The following is a 6,930-nucleotide window of genomic DNA, read 5'->3' on the forward strand; positions in this document are numbered from 1 at the left end:
CCCGTTATGAGGACAAGGAGTATGTTCTCGACAAGGAGCTGAAAGAATTCAACGTCAACACTGCTACTCCTGAGGAGATCGCTGCCTACGAGGCTCACGAGCGAGATGCTACGAATATTCATTGCATCATGCTCGCGACAATGACCGCCAAACTCCAAAAGTCCTACGAGGACTACTACCCCTATGAGATGTATCAAGATTTGATGGATAGGTACCATCAAAGTCCGAGGCAGGAAAGGTATGAGATCATCGCTTCAATGATCACTACCAAAATGAAGGACAGAGAGTCTGTCACGGCCCACCTGCAGAAAATGCAGAGGTATGTGGACCGCTTGCTGAAGTTAAATATTAACTTCGATGAGGAGCTGGCCATATATATCATTCTACACTCCTTATCTCCTTGCTACGACTAGTTTCGTATGACCTACCACATGAACAAGGAGGAGGTCACTCTAAGCAAGCTTCAAGGCCCGCTAAGGATTGCTGAGAGTAGTCTGAAAGGCAAATTTGTTGCATCTAATCTGACTACTGCTGTGCCGGTTTTGGCTATTGGGCAAGGAAAAGGAAAGAAGAGGAAGGCTCCTTCTAAGATCCATAAGGGAAAGTCTCACGATGGTACCTCTTCAAGTGGAACCAAAGTTGGTCTTGCTGCTCCCTCTTCCAACCTGAAGGATGCAGAGTGCTTCTACTGCCACGAAAAAGGGCATTGGAAACGAAGATGCCCGAAGTACTTGCAAGATATCAAGGATGGGAAGATAAAGCCATCCTTCGCAGGTGTTTATACTATTCATTTTAACAACTCATCACATGATATGTATTGGGTCCTCGATACAGGATGTGGTTTTCACATTTGTTCTGATTTGCAGGGTCTAATAAGAAGTAGGGATGTGGATCATGGGAAGATAAACTTGATCATGGGGAATAGGAAAGCGTCGCCTGTCACCAATATTGGAGTTTACTCTTTAGTACTTAGTAGTGGGTTAGGTTTAGATTTGAATAATTGTTGTTACTCTTCAGAATGGCACGAAACATTATTTCTTTTCATGTTTTGTATAAACAAGGTTTTAGATTTTCGTTTGATAATGAAAAAGGTTCTATTAATGCTTTCTTTAATGGTTCTTTCTATTTTGAAGCATTGCCTTGTAATGGTATATAGGAAATTGTGATGGTTGTAGACAAGTTAGGAAATGATGTGTTACATATGATGTGTTAGATATTGATTCTTCCAAAAGTTTGGACAAAGCATGCTTGTGGCATTGTGGTATTGGACATGTCAACGAGAAGCACATAGCCCAAATCCAAAAGGATGGAGTGTTGGAGTCATTCGACCCTAGGGACGATGACGTGTGTGAGTCTTGTTTGCTTGGAAGGATGACCAAGTCACACTTCACTGGTACTTGTGAAAGGGGTGAGGGTTTATTGGATCTCATACACAGCGATGTGTGTGGGCCCTTTAGATCCACCACAAGGGATGCGAGCCGCTTCTATATGACTTTCACCGATGATTATAGCAGATATGGGTATATCTACTTAATCAAGCACAAGTCAAAAACCTTTGAAAAGTTCAAAGAAGTTAAGCAAGAAGTGGAGAATCAGCTGGGTAGGAAAATTAAGATGCTCTGATCCGATCGAGGTGGTGAGTACCTTAGTCTTGAATTCCACGACTACCTCAAGGAATGTGGAATTGTTTCGCAATTGACGCCACCTAGGACACCGCAGTTGAATGGTGTGAATGAGAGGAAAAATTGAACCTTGTTGGACATGGTTTGTTCCATGATGAGTCGTGCTTCGTTACCTATCTCATTTTGGGGGTATGCCTTAGAGACTTCCGCCCATATCCTTAATCTAGTCCCGACTAAAAAGGCTGCCAAAACACCTCACGAGATGTGGAGAGGGAAGCCATGGCAGGCTCGGAGTCTACAAAGTGGAAAGAGGCTATGGACAGCGAGATTCAGTCCATGTATAACAATCAAGTTTGGAACTTGGTTGACAATGTACCAGGTCGTAAGACGGTTGGGTGCAAATGGATCTTCAAGAAGAAGACCGACATGGATGGGAAAGTACACACTTATAAGGCATGATTGGTTGCGAAGGGCTTTACTCAAACTCCAGGAGTTGACTATGACGAGACCTTCTCACCAGCAGCGAAGATAAAGTCTATAAGGGTTATGCTAGCCATAGCTGCGTTTCATGACTATGAAATATGGCAGATGGATGTCAAAACCGCTTTCCTTAATGAGAAGTTGGCTGAAGATGTTTACATGAGTTATCCAGAGGGTTTTTACAATGCAAAACACCCTAATAGAGTGTGTAAGCTTGAGAAATCCATATATGGATTGAAGCAGGCGTCTCGCATATGGAATCTTTGTTTCTCTCAAGAAGCGACGATGAGTCCTTTGTATATGTCAAATCCAGTGGGAGTATAGTTAGCTTTCTCGTTTTATATGTCGATGACATACTGTTCATAGTAAACGACGTCCCAACCCTGCAGGAGGTTAAGTCTTGGCTTGGGAAGTGCTTCGCTATGAAGGAACTCAGAGAAGTTGCTTATATTCTAGGGATATGGATAGTGAGAAACAGGAGTAAAATACTAATAGGACTTAGTCAAAGTACTTACTTGGATAAAGTACTAAAGTGTTTTAGTATGGAAAATTCCAAGAAAGGGGAGTTACCAATCCAAAGCAATACCAAATTGAGTCAGTCTCATAGCCCGAGTACCGAAGCCCAGATAGTAGAGATGAGTCGAGTACCTTATGCTTCCGCAGTTGGCTCGATCATGTATGGTATGACTTGTACTCGCCCTGATGTGGCATTCTCTTTGAGCATGGTCAAGAATATCAAGAGAACCCTGGTAGAGCACATTGGACCGGTGCGAGGGTATAGTGATGCCAGTTTTCAGACTGACCGAGACAACTTCCGCTCTCAGTCAGGCTGGGTCTTTACCCTGAATGGAGGAGCAGTGACTTGGAAGAGTTCCAAACAGGAAACTGTAGCTGATTCAACGTGCGAATCAGAGTACATAGCAGCGAGCAAAGCGTCAAAGGAGGCAATATGGTTGAAGAACTTCATCGGAGACCTTGGAGTTGTGCCAGCCATAAAGGAGCCTATAGAGATTTTCTGCGATAATGAAGGTGCGGTTGCCTTAACTACGGAACCGAGGTATCATGGCAGATCCAGGCATATCGACATGAAATATCATTTCATTAGACATCGGGTAGAAGAGGGAATCATCGTAGTAAATAGGGTATAGTAAGAGGATAACCCATCAGATCCCCTTACGAAGGGACTGAGTAGGGTTAAGCACTTGCAGCACGCTAGGAGCATTGGGCTGAAGGACGATATTAGTTTTAGTGATTAGATAGCTTTAGAAACTTGTAATAGATAAATTGTAATTGACATTTGATGATTAAATAAATGTGTTTTATTTAGAAGTAAAGTCACTGTCTTATGTTAATTATATACTATTGTTTCACTTTGCATGTTTTGACTTCCTAAATAATAAGATTATTTAAACTGTCCACAGTCGATCATACTATGGAAGTAGGTGTGAAAGAAGACTGTCATGAATTGTAGATTGTCTAAGTGTTTAGGCATAGAAAAAGTTTGCTGCAACGTTCATGAGTGCTCTTGAAATAAGATTTGAGTATTGGATTAAACCCACGCTCACTTGAATCACTTCATGGAATTAATCACGAGTGATTGTGAGACGATAATATCATATCGTCTTTAAAACTAGATATATGGTTTATTGGTTGCGAGTTGGTTGTGCATTGATAATGCGTAAACGCATCAGTAAATTGATGTTATAGAACGCATTGTTGTGTATGATTTGATGAGTAAATAGTAAGTGCATATAAGTCGAAGTTTATCTATTCCTTTTATCCTACGAGGGTAAAAGCGATATCTTGGGCCCCTCGATGATTTGGTTTGACTTATGTGTCGGACCCGGTCAGGACTGAGTTGATGTGTTCAAATAAGTTCTATGTCAGACGAATTAGAGATCGAAAAACAAACTGTTGGACAATAAGTATGACTATGTTCCATGTAATTGTCCACACGATATCTTGAGAATGGAGGACTATACGATCCCTTATCTAAAGGACGTGTCAGAGTTCGACAACGGCTTTTGAGAGCTACGATTGCTAATCGAATTTTGAAGTCGTACTTGCATCTATAGTTATTAGACTTATCTAAGTGGGAGACTGTTGGATTAGCTGTCTAAGCCCATAACTATATATGGTATGTACTTGACCCAGTTGTAGCATGGTCCTTTCGGGTTGCCTTCACCAGAGCAACACTATTGGATGAATTATAGAGAAAGAATTTATTATGGTTTATTAATATATTATATGAATAATATATTAAAAGAGAAATCATATTAGTTAATTACTATTGGTCAATAATTAATTAAGAAATTAATTATGTGATCAAAAGATATTAATTAAACCTAGGGGACTGATATTGTAATTATTGGATAGTTGCAAAGTAGGCTGAGGAAACCCTAATGATAGGGTGGAGAAATTCTTATGGATAAGACCTAAAGAATTCGTCCAAGGTAGGGATTCCAGAAGGATCTTATGGGCAGCTTAGAGCCTAAGCAACCGGATAAGTGTTTGACTGAAACCCTAACTCCTCACTTATATAAAGGGACCCTATGCATCATATTTTTGGCTACACCCTAACCCTAGAAGGATTGCTAGAGCCGAAAATCACTTCCCTCATCTCTCTATTACATTCTTCCAATTGCCTTGGTGTTTGTGATCGATTAGAGGTATGACACTTGTGATACTAAAGCTCTCAAAGGTTGAATATTCTTGCTACAATTGAAAGATAATCATCTAAACTTGTATTAGTTGTTAATTTCGAGTTTTGTATGCTAGATCTTGGGTTTACAAGCTTTGGATGATTTGCATGTACAATTCGAGAAACCAAGATCCAAAGCTTTACGGTTTGCATGTGCACCATAGGATTGATGTAATGCTCAAAACCCATCAATATATATATATATATATATATATATATATATATATACATATATAATTACCTTTTTATAGATGTACTTTGATATGTTATGGTATAGTTAAGTACATTGCCTATCCTTACGTCTCCTTTATAGTTTACAATTATTCTGATACATATATATTATACCATATCTATAATTATTAGGTTCTTGATATTCTTAGGATATTAGGGCACAATAATAACTAGGTACAATGCTCATCCTAAAATTTGGCCATCACAATGGCTAGAAACTAGGTTATTCTAGGGAATAGGCCATCATAACAACTAGATATAATCCTCATGTATAATCTTAGGCATTATAACGACTAGGCATAATATCATATTTAAAGCTTAGGCATGCTATCTACCGGACATAATATTATCCTAACGTTTGCTTGCAGTTTTAAAACTACTGATATATTACAAGTAATAATCTTTCTGTAAAAATCATTGAAATTGTTTTTAAGCATGTACCCCCCATAAAACATTTGAAAACTGTAAAAGTGGGGTCGTGAAACTCACCCTAGTAGCATGATACTTTGGTGTAGGGTAGATTCGGGCTCGGGACCTCGGAGATCACCTCGGGATGGAGCGGCTTTGACCAGAGAGAGGAGAGAAAGCTTAAGATGGGTGTGCAGATGGGGTGTGCGGACACCACTATTTATAGCTATGTTTTGAGGTGCGCGCGGAGCAAATATCTATGTGTTTCACCCGTGAACCTCGTGGCTCCATCCGAGAGTCACCACGTGTCACTCTCTCGCTGGGCCATGTCACCCGTAATCTTCATGAATCTGGGGTTAGAATGCATGCAGAGTAAGACGTGCAGCTCGTGCAGACAAAAATGATTTTGTAAAAATAATATCTTTTACATACGGGCTCCAATCTTTACCCTCTTTATAATTATGGAATGGTCTCAACTAGTACTACAACTTTCCTTTAGATTGTTTTGGCTAATTTTTGGTTTCACCTTTTAGCCTAACGAGGTTAAAATTAAATGATTTTATAAAAATCTTATCTTCTTCATACGACCTCCATTTTCGACGTTCTTTGTCCTATTGTTACGCCTAGAGAAATACTACGACTTTTCTTTTGGTGAGATTAGCCAAAACTCGACCGATTTCTTAATCCTATTTCGACGTTAACAACTTTAATTACACGGTTGATTTTACTTTTTACTAAAATCATAACTCCTCCATTCGAAGTTAGATTTTTACGAAGCTTATATCCCTAGAATCACCTCATTGTGTACTTTCCAAATACATTAACCAACATAGAAAACGTCACAACTGTTTGGATACTCATTTTGGAGCCAATGAGTTGATTTATCCTTATACGTAAGAGTATACTCAATCATATTTATTTATAAAAATGAAATATTAGATTGATACTCTATTACATTTATTTACCTGAGCTAATTTTTAACGGTGTTCAGTGACAGTTTTTTTCCCAATTGTCACATTTTCACCGAGTTTAAGGAATTTCGTCCAAAACTTCAACTTGTAGTCGGGATTCTTTCGAACAAATGAGGGTACTTGCTCTTCATTTGATCTTCTTGGTTCCCATGTGTACTCTTGTCCTCTCTTAGAATCCCATCGCACCTTTACTAAGGGAATGCGACTTTGCTTAAGCCTTTTCACTTCTCAATCCATAATCTCTATTGGTTCCTAGACAAAGTTTAGCTTGGTGTTGACTTGAATCTTGTCAAGATGAATGATAAGAGCATCACCTGAGAGACACTTCTTGAGATTTGACACATGGAAGATGTCGTGCACACCGCTGAGTTCTTGGGGTAACTTGAGCCGGTAAGCTACTAGACGAATCCTTTCGAGGATCTCAAATGGTCCTATGTATCATGGTTTTAACTTTACCCACTTTCCGAATCTTATGACTCCTTTCCAAGGAGATACCTTTAGCATAACCTTGTCTCCA

This window comes from Lactuca virosa, chromosome 5 (genome assembly GCF_052849685.1).
Source record: "Lactuca virosa cultivar CGN04683 chromosome 5, Lactuca_virosa_CGN04683_v6, whole genome shotgun sequence".
In the NCBI taxonomy this organism is placed as follows: Eukaryota; Viridiplantae; Streptophyta; class Magnoliopsida; order Asterales; family Asteraceae; genus Lactuca; species Lactuca virosa.